The sequence below is a fragment of the Panthera uncia genome (assembly GCF_023721935.1).
Source record: "Panthera uncia isolate 11264 chromosome D3 unlocalized genomic scaffold, Puncia_PCG_1.0 HiC_scaffold_8, whole genome shotgun sequence".
In the NCBI taxonomy this organism is placed as follows: Eukaryota; Metazoa; Chordata; class Mammalia; order Carnivora; family Felidae; genus Panthera; species Panthera uncia.
This window is the reverse complement of record NW_026057586.1, coordinates 49,530,307-49,552,380: the sequence shown is the minus strand read 5'-3', so window position 1 is coordinate 49,552,380 and position 22,074 is coordinate 49,530,307. Positions and strand designations below refer to the sequence as shown.

The following is a 22,074-nucleotide window of genomic DNA, read 5'->3' as shown; positions in this document are numbered from 1 at the left end:
TTTGATCTAATATTACACATATTGTCAGTGACCATGTCTTCTTACAGGACTTTCAATAAGTAATTCTACCTCACATCAGCATTATTAAGCCTAGCACTATGGATATCTAGTGAATAAAACTGGCAAACAATATTGGCAGTTATTAAGTTTATTGAACATAATTCCCTAATTCCACCCTCAAAACAAAAGAAAACAAACAGCAGCAAATATCAGCCTTCTTCACATGGAAGTAAATAAGGTTTTACTTCCACATTTTCAAATTTAAACATCTAGACTGTATTTGAGTCTAAACTTTGTGACAACAGCCAAATAAGCACAGGAAGTGATAGAAAATGTCCAGGAAATTATACCATGGCCTGATGTTTTGCTGCTTTTCATTTTGGCAATTCATACTTAAAAGTATTACAACAATGTGGAAGATTGGAAAGATTCAAGTTTTTCTAGTTGGTGCTTTAAAGTAGCAGTACTCATGAGCAGAGTGGTCCATTGAAATGGTGTGTATAACAAATTTTAAAGTCATTACAGGGCTTTAAAATGTCAGGAAGATTAAAAGGGAAAAAGGCTAGCATATGTAGTTCATTAATTTTGGTCATGAACATGTTATATTCAAGAACCATGTTTAAGTCCCCGTTCTTCCAGGACAACTTCTTGAAACACAACTTAAATGGAATTATTATTATTTTTTTAATGATTACACTTAAGCACCTGATGATCTAATGAAGACAATTTCTTAATGTGTCAAAATGGGTTCTTTGTATCTTGTTTGAATCTTTTGTTGCCTTAAACTAATCTGCTTTAGGGTTCTCAAATCCAGGCATTTTACAATGCAGTCTCTAGCAATGGCATTCATTTGGAATGCTGCCTTTTGTTTACTAGCTTTCCCAGACCCTCACTGCTTCCTTTGGTCATCTGGTGTCTTCACTAATGTGATTGGTACTCCTAGGCTCTGCAGGTAGCCATGAGCCTTTATAAGTGGGATTTACAATGGGACTCACCACCCTGCCTGCTAATGAAGGGAACCGCAGGGATTTTTTTTTTTTTCTGTCTTCCAAAAGAGTGAAGGAAAATTGAATTCTGGGTTTGTTAATTCTCTTTATTTTCCATTTACTTTAATTTTTACAATTGATTTACTAACTTCAGTGCAAAAATACAAATATTTTTGTTTAGGAGTTAAATGTTTCATGTGCCAGCCCTTCATGCTAATCACTGGAATTGTTTATTATTGAACCTGGAAAGAACAAAGTGGAGTCTCTGTTTAAACTCAATCAACTGGCATTTCACTTTCATCTGTTTTTGTCTTTCAGGAGATTTTTGACCAATTTGGTTGTTTAAAAAAAAAAAAAAGCATATGACTGGAAGCCTTGGATTCTACTACCAGCCTTGCCATTTAGTACATCTATAACCTTGAGTAAGTCACTTCCACTCTTTGATTTCTAATCTGAAAAAAAGGAAAGTGTTATCCAAGGTACACATGAGATTTGAGATGGTGTTTCACATTCTAGCCTTCTTGTCTTTTTACTAGCAAAGTGAATAACAGTGCCCTTTTGTTTGATTTTTGGATAAATCTACCACTGAAAAACATCTTGCATCTATTAAATGTTTTAACCAGTGGTCAAAGCAATAATTAAATATAAAATGCCAGTGTCTTCATTTTAGAGGCAATGTGCTCTGTGAGGATTAAAGGAAGTTCATTGTAGCCCAACTTTATAGAGATAGGGATTTATTTGACATTTTCTAATTGTGAAACATGGCACCCATGTTTTTTTTAAGTATAGTTGACATATAGTATTATATTAGTTTCAGGTGTACAACATAGTGATTTGACCATTACATACATTATGAAATGCTCACCATGAAAAGTGTAGTTACCATATGTCATCATACAAAGTTCTTACAATATTATTGACTATATTCCCTATGCTGTACTATTCATCCCTTTAACTTATCTATTTTATAGCTGGAAGTTTGTATCTCTTAATCCCCTTCACCTATTTTGCCCATCACATGAACCACCTCCCCTCTGGCAACCATCAGTTGTTCTCTGTATTTATGAGTCTGTTTCTAGTTTTTGTTTCTTTGTTCATTTATTTTTTTAGATTCCACATATTTTTTAAGTCATAGTGGTTTTTGTGTCTCTAACTTATTTCACTTGGAACCCATGTTTTAATTGTGCTTTATAAGGCAGTATTCTTAAGTGTGTTAAAGGTCTTCTGGGGGGGGGGGGTCATGAAATCTTTGGATTTTATTTTATTTTATTTTTATCTACTTGTTTTTTGGTGCTGGTCACTTCTTTTTTAATCTTTGGATTTTAGAACAGAAAGGGACATCTGCAATCATCACATCCAATCCTCTGAGTTTTATTAAACTGCTGAGATTCAGTAGACCCAGAAATGCTGAGTAGCTCATCCATGGTCAAAGAGCCTAGAGAGCTGCCTAGGGTCCAAACTCCAAAGACAAAATGTTATATACCTGGTGGAGGTGTCCTAGCTACTTCTTAATGAAAGACAGAGAGTGAAAGGCTGAGACGAGGGGATTGTTTATTCCAAGTCTGAATAAAATTGCCAAGTCTTAAAAATTGCTGCTTGATAGAATTAGATAGTTGGTTAGTTTTCACATTGCAGCTTCCAGATTAAAGTCAATCCAGTATGTTTAACAAAATACTGTGTCTGAGGCATTGAACTACGGTGATGCTCCTATAGAACTGTGCAAAATCACAGTCCCTCCCCTTAGAGACTCTGCAGCCTAACATGGAGATAAAACAAGTACATAATAGGGAATAAAAACAATAAAAAACAGATTTCAAAAGGAAAATAACTTTGGAGTTCTCAAAGTCTCAAAGAACTTTGAGGATTTCAAAGTCCAAAGGGGAGGTGGACTTAAATAGAACCTGATAGGTCAAGTGTTCCTTAGCAGATCAAAGGTAAAATCAGGGTGCTCTGGGAACTCACAGGCAAGGTCTTGAATCAGAGTGAGACAAAAGAAAGGAACTAGTAAAATAATAAAATTTTGGCAAGTCTTCCTATTCTTGAGTTGGTTATTTGCTGCTGGAGAAAATCCCTCAGTCATGCAGATGGATATCAACTATAAATTCATTCTCTCTAACCCTAAATACAACTTAATTATCTTGAGTTGAGTACCCTTGGTGAATTCTTCTTTTTTTCTCTAATCAATTATCCTAAATCTACTCCACTCTCTTTAAGCCTGTACCCTGCCCTTTTCTCAGCAGGCTGCTCCTCTTCTAGGAGCCCCTGAAGAGTCCCAGTAATTGCCTTAATTTAGCTGACCTATAAGTACAAGTGATGCCAAGTGCTTCATCTCCAACCCTGCTTCCCTCCAAACTTCAGACTTGTCTGTCACATTACTGCTGGGTATCTCCACTTGGATGTTTCAGAGCCATCTCAAAATCAATATATATCTAAGGCCTGAATGTATCTATCACCTTCCATGCAAAGCCTCATCTTCTTCCTCCAAGTGCCCTCAATTAGAGGAGGTACCACCATTCTCCCCAGTTTGCACTTTAGAAACATACAAATGCAGAAAGAATGTCCAGTTGGGAGGCTGCAGTGATCCAAACCACCATACTTCTTGTTACAGTATTCAATACATTGTAATTGCATGAGAAAGAACATAGTCAAGTGATTAAAAACATGGCTCTAGGTGGCACATGGCTGGCTCAGTCCATAGAGCATGTGACTCTTGATCTTGGGGTTGTGAGTTCAAGCTCCACATTAGGTGTAGAGCCTACAGAACAAAACAAAACAAAATAAAACCATGCCTTAAAGTAAGGTGGATCTGCATGTGATTCCTGGCAGCACCATTTACTAGCTAGCCATATGACCTTGAACAAATCATTAAACTTTCTAAGACTGTGTTATCTCATCTGAAAAATGGGAACATAGTAATACTTACATCAAAGGGTATTTGGAGGATTAAATGAGATATCACATATGAAGCTTTCAGCAATGGTATTCCTGTTTAAGATCTGGGAGAGCAAAGACCATTTCTGTCTTGTTCACCATTGTATCTGCAGGACCTGGCACAGAGAAGGCGCTCAATACATATCTACTGAATGAATATATGAGGTAGTGGCATGCCTGAACAGTGAGGATGGAGAAAAGCAATGCAAGATAGAGACCTGGGCTTCACCCTGCATCATTTGCCCATGCTATTGGTCACCAATTCCTATTGATTTAATTCCTGAGTATTTCTCAGGTCTCTCCATCCCTCTGTAACCCTTCCATAACTGCACCCGTGCAGGCATCATGATCTCTCACCAGGACTATTAGTAGAAGTTTCTAAGCACTCTCCCTACATCATGTTTTGCCTCCACATCAGCCCCTTCCAGACTGCCACAAGAAGAATCTATCCAAAGCTGAAATGGGGAACATGCCATTTCTTTGTTTAACATCCTTTCATGTGGCTACTTCTTATCCATAGGATCCAGTCTCAACTCCTCACAGCCTGGGTCTACATTTTCATCTTCCTTTCCTACTGTTCCCTCTCTCACATTTGATAGTCTAGCAATTGCAGACTGGTCTTGTCTTCAGAACATACTGTGCTATTTCATGTCTTCATGCTTGTGAGAGGTACTTGCTTGTTCTTTGAACTCCCTTCTCTCCTGTATCAGTTAGGAGTTCGTTTGTCTGCTTATGACAGGAAGCATTAAATACCAAGCTGGAAGTTTATTTCTTTTCCACATAAACAGAGTTTGGAGGTAATTGTCTATAGCTCGTAAAACATTTCTGCTATGATCAGGGACCCAGGCTTCTGTCCTGTGGTTCTGCCATTGATGTGTGTCTTTCATCTGTTCCTCTCTCCTTTCTCTACCCCTCCAGCACCTTATTCCATTAATCATCTCCTCTCTTCGGTATCACAACCTCTCCATTTCCTTGGAGGGAAGAAACTCATCCTGTGAAGATCCCTCATTCTAGTATCTTTCCTGCCATTCTACCTTTCCAACAACTACCAACGGATTTCCATCCTAGTTCACCACACTTCTTGAAAGACTAATTGCTACCTGGCAGATTTTCATTCTTGATCCAATTTGACCTTCCTTACCTGTTGAAACTGTTGACCACCTCCCACTCTTCCAAAGTCTCTTGTCCTTTGGTTTTCAAAACCCTTCAGGTTCCTGGTTTCCTTCCTGCTTCTCCTACTGCTCCTTCTGCAAAGTGGTTTTCCTCATCCTTTGACTGACTCTCAAATGACGATGTTTCTCAGACTCCGCCCCCCCCCACCTTGACCCTTACTCCACATACTTTCTCTACAGTGGTAGTCCCTAGTAATCTCCCCAGTACAGACAACAGTTTTCCATGTGGCAACTGTCTGTCTCCAGGGTCTGTTTGTTGAGTTCTCATTCCTGAACTTGAGTCTTGAATTTCTAACTCCCTACCTAAAGGGCAGCCCTGATTATGTACAGTCCCCATCAACTCCTCCTAGATTCTTCAGAAACCTTTTATCTGGTCTCTAACTTTCACATTATTGCCAGAGTTACCTTCTATTTTTAAAAATCTAATTATCTTAATTTTTTTTTTTTTTTTTTTTTTTTTTTTTTTTTTTTTTGGAAAGCTTCCATTGGCTTTCTCCTGCTTTGGGGACAAAATTCAAATTCCCAATTTGGCATATAAGTTCCCTTACAGACTGCCTCCAAGCTACTTTTTGTTTGTTTCCACTGCATTTATTACTTATACAAAAAATATTCAAAAGAAAAAAATTTATTCTCACTTCTCCAATGGCTGTCATCCCTGCCTCTTGCCCACACAACTCCTAACCCCTTTCCTCAGGGCCAGTTCAAAACTGAACCTGCTCACTGCCATTTTCACAGAAAACAGCCAGTTCCAGGGATGTGGGGGGAGAAGGTAGGAAAAGGGTGACAATACTGTCCAGGTTCCACCCAGAAGTGGGCCAGGTGGAGATTGACAGAACTCAAACAGAAGGGCTGGTGGCCTCACAATGATGTAGTCTAACTAAAGTGGGCTGGAAAGGACATGGCATAGCCTGTCAGAGGCTTTAAAGGGTGTCTCATGGGCTTGTGTCAAACCCAGAAAAACTGACATCAGGAGAAGAATGTGGAGGACCAGGGAGGCAGTCTTGCAGAAAGTTTCCCAATTCTCCCAGGTTGAGAGGTGCAGAAAATCTAGAGGGCACCATTTTGGCAAAAAAACTTACTCTAGTATTAGGAGGTTACAAAAGTGCCACAGACACTGAGAAAGGCTACGAGGAGATACAGTTTCACAAAGCACAGTGATGACAGACCAGAGCAGTGGGGTTCATGTGACTGATGCAGAAACTACAAAATCTGGAAAGTAGGGAAAGTGGCCTTTCAGGGAGTGACTCTGTACGAGTCATACAGAATTGACCCCAGGTCAGACAACCTGGTTAGTCTCACAGAGCAGCTGGCAGCATTGGGGGCCTGAGGGGGAATCACATAAAAAGGACTTAAGGAGCACCTAGGCGGCTCTCAGTTAAGCCTCTGGCTCTTAGTTTCAGCTCAGTCATGATCTCACAATTGTGAGATTGAGCCCCACATCGGGCTCCACGCTGAAAGCATGGAGCCTGCTCAGGATTCTCTCTCTCTGTCTGTCTCTCTCCTCCCTTGTTCTCTCTCCTTCTTTCTCTAAAAATAAATAAATAAACACTTTTTTAAAAAGGACTTAAAACAAGCAGCTAGAAGAAAAGAATGGTAGAAAACTGCTCCATGGCTCTCAGGAATCAAGGGCAGTACTGGGGGCTGGGAGGACACATGCACAAGAAATAGCACCGAAGAGGTTTCCTTTTTTTTTTTTTTTTTTTTTTTTTTTTTTATTTTTTAATATATGAAATTTACTGTCAAATTGGTTTCCATACAACACCCAGTGCTCATCCCAAAAGGTGCCCTCCTCAATACCCATCACCCACCCTGCCCTCCCTCCCACCCCCCATCAACCCTCAATTTGTTCTCAGTTTTTAACAGTCTCCTGAAGAGGTTTCCTATTCAACAGTCAGTCAGTTGGTGAGGGGGAAGAAGATCCAGGAAGCAGGTGATGGGAACAAAGTTGGGGTCCTATAGTCGAGTTTCTGGAGGCTGGAACAGAAGGAGGGCACACTGTAGACCAGTGATAGAACATAATTCTGGACCCCAAATGGGGGAGGTGGCAGATGGGATTAGGTGTCATTGATAGAGTGGTGAGTGGAACAGCACAGTTCACAGTACTTTCTAGGTGAAAAAATGAAATCAGGAAAAAGGAATAGCTTTTACTCTAATAATTATGAGTTTTGTTTTGGACATACTAATTTTGGACATATGAGTTTGGGTGAAGATCAGCAACTCAGAAAAGATATTATGGCCAATGATGTAGATGTGGGAGTTACCAGCAAAGATGGTAACAAACACTAATTGGCTCTCATGTTTTTCAACTATGGACTAAAGAAAGGTAGAAAGTTTATAGGAGGTAGAGAAAGGGTTGGGAGTTAGAATTTGGGGTATGAGGGAGAAAATCCATTGTTGGATTCTCTTGTTAGAAAAAAGAAACAAACCATAGTTAACGCTTTTCCTGGGATCCTCCCCTCTACCAGAAGTATGCAGCCCTTCCACCAATTTAAAGTCCAGAATCAAGAAATAAATGGATCTAAAGATGTTCATTCTCTTTCTTCTAAGAAGCTACTGATTCAAACTTTTCATCCTAAGCTCCTGTTGGCAACTTCAAACCCTTATCCATTCATCATCTCCACCTCTCTTGTTTTTGTGGTGTGTGTATGTGTGTGTGTGTATGTGTGTGTGTGTGTGTGTGTGTGTGTGTGTGTGTTTCTGCCCCTTTTGCAAAAGCAAGAGGAAGTAGGTAAGGTGGAAATATCTATTTCCCCTAAAAAATGATAAATAAACTGACAAAACTGAAAAACTTTTTTAAATAGAAAAATAACATCTTTGGGGTTCTATTTATTTAGATTCTTTTTCTTTTATTTTTTATTTTGAGAGAGAGAGAGTGTGTGTATGTGTGTGAGAGAGAGAGCTGAAGGAGAGGGGGAGAGGAAGAGAGGGGGAGAGAGGGAGAGAGAGAGAAGGAGGGGAGGAGGGGAGAGAGAGAGACAGAGACACAGAGAGAGAGAGAAACTGAAACTTAAGTAGGCTCTATGCTCAGGGCACAGTTCAACACAGGGCTCAATCCCACAATCCTGGGATCATGACCTGAGCCAAAATCAAGAGTCAAACATTCAACTAACTGAGCCACCCAGCTGTCCTGAGATTTCTTTTTCTTAACTTACTCTCCCTCTACTCCACGCCTTTGCTTTCTTAATGCTTCTGGGAAGTAAACACTTACATAGATCATCTAATTAAATAAGTAAAGTGAATTATGTGTTTCCATGCAACTTTTTAACATATTAACAATTGATAAATTTAATTACATAAAAATTAACCTTTTTTGGGGTGGAAAAACAATAGCAAACACCAAAAGCAAAGGCAAAATGGAAAACTGGCAGAAAATGTTGCACCCCATATCATACACAAAAGACAAAATTCTTTAATATATAAAGAACTTCTACAAATCAAGAATGAAACCAACAAGCAAATATAAAAATGGATAAAGACTGGACTTTTCAGAGAAGAAAATTCAAGGGCTTTTAAATGTTTGAAAAGATGTTCAATTTCATCCATAGTAAGAGAAATGCGGATTAAAACTACATTGAGATACCATTTTTCATCTGTCAGATTGACAAAGATCCAAAAGTAGATAATATTGTACACTGTTGAAGGTATGGTGATCCATAAATTGCTAACGGGAGTGTAAATTGGTTCAACGATTAGTTCAACTCTCACTTGGTACCTAATTATCAGGGATTCTTTCCAACCCAGCTTTTCTGTGCTTTTGGCGGTTTCCTATCTGATGTGGACCTTAGAGAAACAGAACTGTAATTGAAAATGTTTCTAATGTGTAGAAGAAATGAAGACTGCTTTGTGTGTGATAAAACAAAACCAGGGAAGTTTGGCAATATTTAACAAAATTAAAACCGCATATATCCTTTGACTCAGTATCCATCATTAAGGGACTAGCTTAAAATAATCATGGTATATACATGCCAGGGAATTCTCTGCAGCCACAAAAAAGAATGAGGAATATCTTTACATGTTTATACAGAAATATCTCCAAAATATTTTTTATTATTATTTTTTCATTATGGTAAGTGTATTCTTTAATCCACATCACCTATTTCCCCATCTTTCTACCCACCTCCCTTCTGGTAACCATCAGTTTGTTGTCTGTAGTTAAGTGTCTGTTTCTTGGTTTGTCTCTCTTTCTCTCTCTCTTTTTTTTTTTTTCCCTCCGCTGATTTGTTTTGTTTCTTAAATTCCACATATGAATGAAATCATATGGTGTTTGTCTTTCTCTGACTTATTAAACTTAGCATAATACTGTCTAGATCCATCCATATTGTTACAAATGGCAATATTTCATTCTTTTTATGGCTGAATGATATTCACCACATCTTCTTTATCCCTTCATCTATCAGTGGACACTTAGGCTGCTTCCATAGTTTGGCTGTTGTAGACAATGCTGCAATAAACATAAGGGTGCATATATCCCTTTGAGTTAATGTTTTTGTATTTCGGGGTTAAATACCCCGTAGTGCGATTCCTGGATCATGGGACAGTTCTATTTTTAATTTTTTTGAGGAACCTCCAAATGTCTTCCACAGTAGCTGCACCCAGTTTATATTCTCACCAACAGTGCACGAAGGTTCCTTTTTCTCCAGATCCTCACTAACACTTGTTTCTTGAGTTTTTTATTTTTGCCATTCTGCCAGGTGTGAGGTGGTATCTCATTGTGGTTTTGATTTGTATTTCTCTGATAGTAAGTGATGTTGAACATCTTTTCATGTGTTTTTTGGCCATTCATGTCTTCTTTGGGGAAATGTCTGCTCATGTCTTCTGCCCATTTTTTTTTTTTTATTTTAAGTATACTTGTATTTACTTTATTTTTTTTTAGTTTCTTTTTTTTATTTTTTATTTATTTTTTAATATATGAAATTTACTGTCAAATTGGTTTCCATACAACACCCAGTGCTCATCCCAAAATCTTCTGCCCATTTTTAAATTGGATTATTTGTTTGTTGCAGGGGGGGGGAGAGTTGAGTTCCAGAACTTCTTCATACATTTTGGATACTAACCCTTTATCAGATATGTCATTTGCAAATATCTTCTCCCATTCAGTAGGTTACCTTTTAGTTTGTTGCTTGTTTCCATTGTGCAGAAACTATTTTGATGTAATCTCAATAGTTTATTTTTGCTTTTGTTTCCCTTGCCTCAGGATACATATCTAGAGTGATGTTGTTACAGCCAATGTCAGAGAAATTGCTGCCTGTGGTCTCTTCAAGGATTTTTATGGTTTCAGGTCTCATGTTTAGATCCTTGATGCATTTTGAGTTTATTTTTGTGTACAGTGAAAGAAAGTGGTCTAGTTTCATTTTTTTGCATGTAGCTGTCCAGTTTTCCCATCACCATGTATTGGAGAGACTTTTTTCCCATTGTATATTCATTCTTCCTTTATCAAAGATTAACTGACCATATAATTGTGGGTTTATTTCTTGGCTTTCTATTCTATTCTGTTGACCTATGTGTCTGTTTTTATGCCAGCATCATGTCATGTTTTAATTACTATCACTTTGTAATAAACTTGAAATCTGGAATTGTGATACCTTTGGTTTTGTTTTTCTTTTTTCAAGATTGCTTTTACTATCTTTTACTAATAGTAAAGATACTATTAACTATCAAGATTGCTTTTGTGATTCCATATAAATTTTAGGATTCTTCTGTGGAAAATGCTGTTGGTGTTTTGATAGGGATTGCATTAAATCTATAGATTACTTTGGGTAGTATAGACATTTTAACAATATTTGTTCTTCCAACCCATAAATATGGAATGTTTTTCTATTTGTTTATGTCATCTTCAATTTCTTTCATCAGTGTTTTATAGCTTTTAGAGTACAGGTCTTTCACTTCTTTGATTAAGTTTGTTCCTGGGTATTTTATTATTTCTTTGTGCAATTGTAAATGGGATCTTGTTTTACATTTTATTTATGTATTTGTTTTTAAATTTACATCCAAGTTAGTTAGCATATAGTGCAATAATGATTTCAGGAGTAGAATCCAGTGATTCCCCTACATATAACACCCAGTGCTCATCCCAACAAGTGTCTTCCTTAACGCCCCTTGCACATTTAGTCCATCCCCCAACCCACAACCCCTCCAGCAACCGTCAGTTTGTTCTCTGTATTTAAGACTCTCTTATGTTATGTCCCCCTCCCTGTTTTTATATTATTTTTGCTTCCCTTCCCTCATGTTCATCTGTTTTGTATCTTAAATCTGTTTCACATATGAGTGAAGTCATATGATATTTGTCTTTCTCTGACTAATGTTGCTTAGTATAATACACTCTAGTTCCATCCACATTGTTGCAAATGGCAACATTTCATTCTTTTTCATTGGTGGGTAATACTTCATTATATATATGTATACCATATCTTCCTTATCCATTCATCTGCTGATTGACATTTTGGCTCTTTCTATACCTTGGCTATTATTGATAGCTCTGCTATAAACATCGGGGTGCATATTGCCCCTTCAAAATAGCACACCTGTGGGATTGTTTTCTTAATTTCTCTTTTTGCTGCTTCATTATAGAAATGCAGTGGATTTCCATACATTGATTCTGTATCCTCCAACCTTACTGATTTATCAGTGTTAGTAGTTTTTTGGTGGAGTCTTTAGGGTTTTCTATATATAGTAATATCATCTGCAAATAGTGAAAATTTAATTCTTCCTTACCAATTTGGATGCCTTTTGTTTTTTTAATTTAATTTTTTTAAATGTTTATTTTATTTTATTTTATTTTGAGAGTGAGTGAGTGAGCGAGGGAAGGGCAGAGAGAGAGAGGGAGAGAGAGAACTCCCAAGCAGGCTCTGCACTGTCAGTATAGAGCCTAACATGGGGCTCGAACTCACCAACTATGAGATCATGATCTGAGCCCAAACCAAGTGTCAGATGCTTAACCAACTGAGCCACCCAGGTGTCCACCTTTTATCTGTTTTTATTGTCTGATTGTTATGGCTAGGACTTCCAGTACCATGTTGAATAAAAGTGGTGAGAGTAGACATCCTTGTCTGGTTCCCGACCTTAGGAGAAAAGCTCTCAGTTTTTCCCCACTGAGTATGATGTTAGCTGTGGGTGTCATATAATAATTCTTATAGATAATAAAGTTTTCTTGGACTGTCTCTAATGAGCTTCTCATTCTTGTGCTAGCCCTACATTTTAAATTATTAAATTATTCAAACAGTATTTATGAGTACCTGCTCTGTAGGAGGGCACTACAATAGGTGCTGCGATATCAATAATAGGCAAAAACAGAAAAACATAGTGCCTACCTTCATGTAACTTAGAATTTAATAGGGAAGACAAACATTAATACACAAGTTATATAGCTCATCAGTGAATTAAATGCTGGTAAGGATATGAATAAGGTCCTATGGGAGCTTTTAGCAAGGACTAAGGGGATCAGGGAAGCAATGCTTGAGATCTAAAGGATGAGGGGATTTAAACTGGCAAAATTAAAAGATAAGATGGGTGAAATTACAGGCAGAGGGAACATAGGTGTTTAAAGGCTGGTCAGTGTTGCTGGAGCACAACATTTAGGAAAATAACAGTTCAGGATAAGGCTAGAGAGATGGGCAGGGATATTTACACTATTGATTTTTATACTCAGAGTAATATAAAACCATGAAGGGCTCTAGCAAGGATTGACAGGTTATATTTGCACTGTAATGCAGAGAAATGATTGGAGAGCACCAGACAGGAGGCAAGGAGAGCAATTAGGTAAGTTCTTGCTGTCTCTTGGCAGGAAACCTCAGGTCCCACCCCCAGAGCTGTTTTGAGTGTCCTTATAGCATGGTGACTGCCTTCTCCTAGAGCAAGTGATCCAAGAGGTCAAGGCAGAAACTGCAGTATCTTTTATGACCTTGGAAATCACAGGCTGTCATTTGTTTGGTATTTTAGTGATCGCACAAGTCAACCCTGATTCAGTGTGGGGGCGGGCATACACAGGAGACAAGAATCATTTAAGCCACCTTCGAAGATGGCTACAGACTAAACCTTGTGGAACTCCAACATTTCATTTCTGGGTGGTATATTGTGGGAGTGCAAAGGAAACTGAGAAGCAGCTAGGGAAGGAAGAATACCAGATGAAATCCAGCCGAAGAAAAGGAAATTTCAAGAAATCTACCAAGAGGGCATGTTAGAGGAGAGCCAAAAATATGTTCATTGGATTTAGTGACATAGATTTAATGACTGAAAGCTCTTTCCTTGTGATATAATTTAACATTTATTTTGACTTACCTCCCCTTATAACTTTTATTGAAGAGACTTTTTTCCCATCTTTTTTTTAAAGTAATCTTTTAACATCCCTATGGATGTTTTCATAATGTTCCCCTAAAACTCTGATACTTTGAGTGGAATTGTGTTAACTTTATGATTTTGTTTGAGAAACATATTTTTACAACAATTAGGTTTCTCTTTAAAACACCTAGCACATGTTTCAAAGGGGCACATGCACCCCGATGTTTATAGCAGAGCTATCAACAATAGTCAAGGTATGGAAAGAGCCAAAATGTCAATCAGCAGATGAATGGATAAGGAAGATATGGTATGCATATATATAATGAAGTATTACCCACCAATGAAAAAGAATGAAATGTTGCCATTTGCAACAACGTGGATGGAACTAGAGTGTATTATACTAAGCAACATTAGTCAGAGAAAGACAAATATCATATGACTTCACTCATATGTGAAACAGATTTAAGATACAAAACAGATGAACATGAGGGAAGGGAAGCAAAAATAATATAAAAACGGGGAGGGGGACATAACATAAGAGAGTCTTAAATACAGAGAACAAACTGACGGTTGCTGGAGGGGTTGTGGGTTGGGGGATGGACTAAATGTGCAAGGGGCGTTAAGGAAGACACTTGTTGGGATGAGCACTGGGTGTTATATGTAGGGGAATCACTGGATTCTACTCCTGAAATCATTATTGCACTATATGCTAACTTGGATGTAAATTTAAAAATAAATAAATAATGAAAAAATGACAAATTAAAAAAAATTAAAACCTCAATTCTACCTTACACTCAATAAACATTGTTGAATGACATTAATTACTCTACCACTCTGAGATTAAATCTGTAATTTTAAAATAAAAATAAAAATAAAACACGTAACACATTCCTCTATGTGTGTAAAATTTCACTTAAATCACCTAAATAAAGATTGGCAATTTAAAAAATGTTAAAAAAATAAATAAAAAAATAAAAAATAAATAAAAAATGTTATCATATATCTGTCATTAAGTTGATCCCTGGGTATTATTTTTGTTGTTGCTACTGTGAATGGGATCTCTTCCCCTCCCCCATTACCACCATAATGTTTTCAATCTAGAAATGTATTTACTTTATTCCCCATTTTATAGATAAGAGGCCCAGAGAATATCGGTGACTGGGCTATGGTTATAGAGTGGGAGAGTTGGGGACTGCAGATTTTGAACATCTGAATTTTATTGTGCTACTATAGGAAATGAAGTTGCTTATCCAGTCGAACTTTATTAAAATTAATAGTCTCTTAAGTATTACTTTCTTTGTTTTTTTTTTGTTTGTTTTCTATTTTTTTATTAAGTTTTTTTATTTTAATTCCAATATAGTTAACATACAGTGTTATACTAGTTTCAGGTGTATAATATAGTTATTTAACAATTCTGTACATTACTTAGTGCTCATCATAATAAGTATCACTTTCTTTGTATCAGATTTCAAAGTAGTACTATACGTTTTATAGCACATCTCCAGTTTTTAGCATTGTCAATTTGAAATACAGTGTCAGGGCTTGAGAAACTGCCTCTCATCTCCATTCAATTCTCCCAAGACCTGATTCCTACCAGACAGGAACTATTTTTTCTTTGAGGTCTACATAGACCTAACAACCTATTGCACTGAGTAAATATTTAATGGAAATTGAATATTTCCTCTGTGGTGGATCAATTTACTCTTGTTGATTATCTGAAGAAAGCATTTTTTTTTTGTTTTTATTTTATGTCCTGTAGTAGGTTAAGATATTTGTTTTCCTGAATATTGTTACTAATGCCAAAGTTTGTTTCAGTGATATAATCCATGTCTCTTAGTTGTTTTTTTTTTTTTTAGCCATCTATTTTTCCTGGTTTATTTATGCAATTTGAATTATTATGTTATCTCAAATACACGTGTGAGATTCATTGACTTGGTAGCATGCAATAACATCATTTGCTGTGAGGATTGTTTTTTCTTGAATTCATGGTAGTTGGAGCTCTGAAAATGAAAAATATTTGCTAATGAGGTATAAGGATGTTGATGGTACATTTTTTAATGGCAGAAATATAATTTTTATTGACAAATATCTCCAAAAACATAAAAAATTTTTAGTTGACAAAAATGTGTCTTTCTTGTATTTTTAACTATCAGCATATATTTAATTGTATTATTCAAAATTTTTCATAACTGATTTTAGGTTTCAGTGAAATATATATTTGCCTGTGAGTCTTTAAATATATGAAGTTAGTGACATAGCTTGAAAGTTTCAACTTGTAAAAATGAAATCACTATAGTGGAATCATTTAGTGCAAGTTGTTAATGTGGCATTCAGTTGGAATTTATCAGAATCAATTAGAAAAACAAACTTCTCATTTAATGAAAAAAAACAACAACAAAGAAAACAGGGAAAACTGTGCATATATATTTCATCCTCTTTCCACACTAAGACGCATGTGAATGTAATTTTGAAATAGAGAATTCATGCATACTGACAAAATATCCTTCATTTTAAAGGAATAACTTCACTGTGTTTCACATTTGATGACTGCTGGGACCTATATTTCTATGTAAATAACTGTTGACATTGTTTGATGTTTATTTCACTAGAGGAAAATTGTATGATGACAGTTATAGTACATATTTGATAACAAGGGTAGGTAAGATAAATCAGTTGAGTCATAGTGGTCTGATATCTGTTTTTAAGGTCTTTTTGACCCAGGAGTGTATGACCTGTGAAATCTGTACTTTGTTGGATAAGATATTTTACAATGCAAGGATTTAAATTTAGATGAACATCACTGCAGGAACTTGGCTGATGTGGCCAGAAACATTGAGCATCAAAGTATAAATTGGAAAAAGTTTAAGAAGTTCTGACAACAATTAACATATGTGAGAAGACAGAAGCTAAAGAAAGTTTCTTTTCTTCCCCAACTTATAACAAAGAGAACCTGAAATTTAACCTGGTATTTTCAAAGCGCTAATTACTCAGCAGCATTCCATTTTGTGAAAGCTTTGCCAAGAAAATGTACCCAAATCTTGAGTTACAGACCGTTCTTGCATCTGATTGGAAGGGGCATAGGAGTTGTTTGGAAGGTTGCAGATCCAAAGCCGCACAAATGAAGGTTGAGACTTGGGGGAGGGTACGACTCAGGGAAGGGAAGTTTCGTAGACATTACAGCCTCTGTCCAGAGGCCAAATGGGAGATAAATCACCTCTGGCCACCTCTCTTATTATTGAAATGGTTCAGCCCTGGGGTTTAACTGAAGGACTTACAGGGTTTTGAAGTGCAAATAGGATGGTGAAGGGTAAACCCTTTTAGGGTTTCATTTTGATGGATTTTTTTCCTGTGTGGATTTCTGGCACTGACTGTGATCTGGAAGGGGCCCTTAAAAAAGAAAAGTTTTGTTTTGTTTTTGATCAATCAGGCAATAAGAACTTTCCACAGGGGTGTACTTTTCCTGCATGCATATCGATCCTATTGTGTTTAAAAGTAAGTCATTTAAGTGGGCTTTTTTTGGGGGGGGAGCCTTCTGCAATGGAACTGTCATTTCAAGGTCACGTCTCTCTTTTTGGTATTAATGCCAAAATTTGAAAGTGTTGAATGATATGGTACTTTTGGATCAGTAATTCTGGGTGAATTACTTAGGATCATGGTGTGTTAAACAAAAAACAAAATGATCTGGTTTAAAGATCAAGTTTATATTAGAACAAGTCCTTTTATATTGATAAGCAGTCTCTATTTAATCTTTTTCCCATTTAGTTATATAAATTGTGCATATTCATTTAATTATTTTGTATGCATTCTGTTTTGCCAGCATTAAAATAAAAACCAGAAAATTCCGAGATTCTGAAATATTTGCAGTATCTTATTTGTACAGATACACTGAAATGTTTGAGGAAATAAGAGAAACATTAAAAAAATGTTTAAAAAACAGATATGTTGATTTATCAAGTTGGACATTTTTCTGTTACCCCACAAATAGTTCAAACCCCGGAGATAAAATATCTTTTAAGTTTTATATTTTTTTAGTAAAATGGGACTGAGAGGACAGTCACTAGTGACTTCAAAGAAAAATAATTGTAACTAAAGGCTTTTTGTGCAAAAATTTTAAAGGAAAATTAAAATAATTGTATCAAAGAAATGCCACGGCAAATGCTTACATTTCTTCTTAGAAGTATAGTTGACAGAACTTTTCTTAAGCATTTCACTCTTTATTTTAGATTTAACATAAATATTTGTATCATTTACCTGGTTTGAAAATGATAATTTAGCTGTAGCAGAGATTTTTCTTCCTTGTTGCTTGATACCTAATATAAAAAACAGTTGTTAATCTCTGTAATTGACATTGATCACATGATGTTCTTAAGTGACCTTCAAGTCAGGTTTTGTTTTTCTATTCTTCAAAATTTTCCCTTCGCTGTATTTATGTAAATTTAGAGTTAAACTAAAGTTAAATGTTAGAATTTGCATTTACCTATTCCTGCATGAAGATTTTAAATAAGATGCTTAAAAAACGAAAAACAAAACCCTAGATGGCATCAGGCAGCATCCCCTGTATCTACAGCGTCCCTGTCATTAGTTTGTTGCTGGGAGATGTTAATATAACCCTTCCTTTGTTAGAAAAGAGATCTGTAGCCCTTCCCAGAATCCTCTTGTTAACTGTCTTTTTAACCCAAGTTGGAAGTTGTCTGATGAATGAATGGTGAGCCATTTTTATGAGCTACACATACTGTTGACATTGTGTCACACGTTGCTTTTTAATTTCTAAATGTGTTTTTAATTTGCAAAGCATGCCTGTGCCTAGCAGTAGAATTGAGTCAGCATTTCTGAGTCCAGATATTGCTTTATGCAAACAGGACAGGTCAGGCTTACAAATGCTCTGTCATAAGCCTTAGCTTTACTGAAACACACACATGAATAAATTTCACTTCAAATATGGTTGAATAAAAGAAGATACTTGAGAAAGGCTCTTTTTCCCAAGAACTTCTCTTGCCTCTTGGCAAGTGAATTGCCCCAATATAAAGGCGTTGGGAGGGAAAAGTGAGCCTCAGAGTGAAAAGGCATTCCACAAATAATCACTCTTTTCTGCCTTTGATTTGTGTCAGATTTTGTGTGTGTGTGTGTGTGTGTGTGTGTGTGTGTGGCAATTGTTTTGTTTTGTTTTGTTTCGTTTTTTTCACTTAGAAGAGGTTTATGGTCCAGTGTCTGTCAAGTCAGCCCCTGTCTTAAGGTTGTAGTTGTATTTCTCTCTGGAGTTCCTAGAGGTGATGTTATCTTTTGTTCACTCAGCAGTGTGGTGGTTCCTGAGAGCATCTGTCACTTTAGGCATTACAAGATGGATGGGTCTCCAGTGAACTGCTGGTTGAAGCAAATGGTGAAAATAAGAAAAGACAAGGGGTTTCGGGGTCTGCAGAAAGGACAGACAACAAGGAAACACTGTTAGAAATCAAGAGTAAGCTGAGCAATAGAGAAAGAGAGAGCAAAGATGGATCATATGTCATTTTATAAACATCTTGGAAATCAGAGGCTTTTGGTGGCTACTGTGATCTGAGGGGCACGACTGCATCATGGTAAACAATTCTGTGCTTTGGATTTGCAAAATGTATTTGGACAGTTAAAAAAAGTCTGGGGGAAAATGTTGGGAAATTGCAATGATATACATTGTTTTATGTGACAATTTTGCTGTTTGAGAATTAATAGTCTTAAAATGTAAAGATTTAAAATTTTTTATTTAAGAAATTTGTTTTCTTTAAAAAGTTTCCTTATATTTTTGCTTTTCTTTCTTTCCTTTTTTTCTTGTAAGCTTTTGAGCAACTGTAGATATTAAAATGTTGGAAAAGTAATAACCACATAACCAACATCTTTCCTGTTAAGTTTTTTGACATTTTTGCGGGCGATTCTGAAAAATCTATGCTCATGACTTAGTGAGACCGGGGACATATTTTAAGTAAACTTCCAGTTAATTTAATGGTCCTTTGATGAAAGAAAGAAATATAATTGTTATTGATCTGTCAAAACAACATAGAAATTTTGTATTATACTTAGAAATTCAATTTGTTGGTGAAAGTCAAAATTTGTAAATTTGGACTGATGCAGAATCATTCCTGTGTAAAAGAAGGAACAGGAGAGAGGTTGGCCAGGGAGTAGGAAAGGGGAAGGGGAGCTGGGAGGATGTGGTTGAAAAAAATGATTTTGTCAAACTTTCTGGCATTAGTCTATGAAAAAGACCATAGGTTGAAAGGCAAAGAAATTAAGATGATTAGAAGCTTTAAGCTATACAAATGGTAGAGTCTCTTCCTTCTCTATGGGTGTAAATAATAGATGAAAGAGTAAGAGTGACAACAAAGGATCAGGTCGTTTAAGAGAATGTGTGCAGCCTGAATAGGGGTCTGTGGCCCAGGGCCAAAGGTCTTAGCTTTGAGTGTAATTAGAAGAAAATACAAAAATGTCATTACTAGCAGGTGAAGTGTGTAGCACGTGGCCAAAAATTAGCAATTTTAGACTCTGAAGCTATTGGAATTGGATTACTGACCTTTTTTAAAAATCATTAAGGTCCTTGTGGAGTCATATAGTTTCATTGGCAGTAATGCAGTTTGACCTTGTTGACCATATGGGGTAATCTTGGGTTTAGTTGTAGGTAGCAAGACTCCTGACTTACAAAAAGATGTCTATTTGTGGGTGGGTGGGTGGGTGGGAGATACATAAGTTTGAAAATCTGCGTCTTGCCCTTTTTTTAAATTTTTTATATTTTTTTTGCGTCTTGCTTTTTAAATTGCTCTTTTGCCTGAAGACATTCTTCTGACAGTAGGAGAGGTAAGATAAAGATTTTTATTTCAAAATCTAAAATGGTTTTCTCTTTCCTCTCTCTCATATTGGAATAAAAGGACAATAAAATGAAAACTGTCTTTAGAAAGCATAAATTAATATTACTTTTAATATTTTAGTGCTATAAATATGCATATTGAAATTAGTGTATTCTTAGGAAAATCCCCTTTTGTTTTCCTTTAGACACAATAACACAGGAATAGAAATATTTCTAAGTTACATATTAAAATCACTGACAAATAGTTTTTATTTCACTTGATATTTTATGACTGTATTTCCTATTTTTCACCCAATAGTTTATTTTGAACATAATCTACTTAAAGGAGAGAATAATATGTACCCTATAATTTTCAACCAGTTATATGTAATTATAATTATTATTTACTTCTAGAAATACACTACTCAAAAGGGTAGAAAACAGTAGCTCTTTTTCTTCTTGCAGTCTCTCTTTCTCAGAGATTATTAAAGCATTAGTTTCAAAAAGTAGAAAAATTATTTTAAGCAATATGAGTTATATCTTCAATTTTTGCTAGTTCTTTGAGGAGATAAATTTTGGCCGAGAATCAGAGATTATGAAATTCAAACTCCCTAGAATATGAAAACTGCCTTTCATTATTTTCATTCCTAAAAATAAAAATAGTCTGTGGGGCTTTTAGCATGTGGTAACACTTGTCGAAAATGCAGACTTGACGGATTTATTCAATTTAGTAGGATGAAGAGGGGGAAATATTAAGAACAAGAGAAATTATTTTTGATGTATGTAATTAGGAATGATTATTTGGGAATATTTAAGATGGAGGAACATCTGTATTTGCCACTTATGAGGTATATGGAGTTACATGAGACTTTGATAATTCATTTCTAATTGTAATTTTTGTAGAATTGTAAATATTTAAATAATTTTCTTCTGGAATGTAATGAATTTGGAAATTAATTCATATCTTTACGTACATATTTTTATTTTTTTTATGTTTTTGCAGGTGCAAAAAAGCTTTAAACAAGTAAAATCTAGACAACAGGCTCCCTGAAGTATTGACAGCCCAACTCAATCATGACCGTGATTCAAAAATGTTAATAAATAAACCAAGGTATTGTACAATTATAGTATCCCCCCAAATTTTTCAAGATCAAATTTGTTTTAGGAAGCTATATTTAGAATTTAAATAAAGTTACTATATTTGGTTCTTCAACTGATTAAGGAGATATTTTCTATGAGCTCTTCTTCCATTTCCTCCCCTCTGCTTTCCTCTCCCCTCCCCCATCCTCTCCACACACACAAAAAAAGGGGGCAAAAAACCTTATTCAGCAATAAGCTTTTGCTTACTCAGTATTGCTGGATAATTATTTTTTTCTGACAACAGCCTTTGTGTTGTATTTCCTGTATACCTAAATTAATATAAGAATTCAGTTTTTGATTCCTCTTTGCTAACTGTGGTTTTTATTTTTTTAAGTTGTCTAATAAGAGAGACATCTAGATTATTGGCATCTGCAGAAAAACCCAAACCGTATGTAGTGACCGTATAAAAATTATCATATAACACTATCCTGAGATATATGTTTTAAAAGGTTTTTTCCCCCTATTTTTAGGAGGCTTTTAATTTAGAAAAGGAAAAGGCAATACTGTTTTTTTTTCTCCCTACATCAAAGAAAATTAAAAGTTGGCTTGGAATTAAGGATTTAGGGATGCTGTTTAAGGAACTCTTATCTATCAGGGCATAGCCCAAGACTGTCTTTCCTTTCGTACGTCACAATGTGTTTGAGTAGCCGGGCATTTCCAAGAAAGGGCAAAGATCTTTTCCTCGTGCTGAATCCTTTTGAGGCCAAAAAGAACAAGAGGGTCATTGCCACTTCAGCGTGGTCCCTGTTTGTGCCTTCGTGACCAC

At 36.0% G+C, this 22,074-nt stretch overlaps 1 protein-coding gene across 3 annotated transcripts in view; it reads left to right on the top strand.

Moving 5' to 3' along the window:
• Positions 1 to 22,074, top strand: part of GREB1L (GREB1 like retinoic acid receptor coactivator) — a 280,287-nt gene that overhangs the window by 103,200 nt on the left and 155,013 nt on the right. For 2 of the 3 annotated variants that reach the window (XM_049619645.1, XM_049619643.1), the window contains exons 1-2: positions 772 to 1,408; positions 21,172 to 21,279. The gene's annotated coding sequence lies outside the window, so the exon portion shown is untranslated. Of the gene's footprint in view, positions 1 to 771; positions 1,409 to 21,171; positions 21,280 to 22,074 lie in introns of those variants that run through there. The other variant, XM_049619644.1, reaches the window with a different exon arrangement.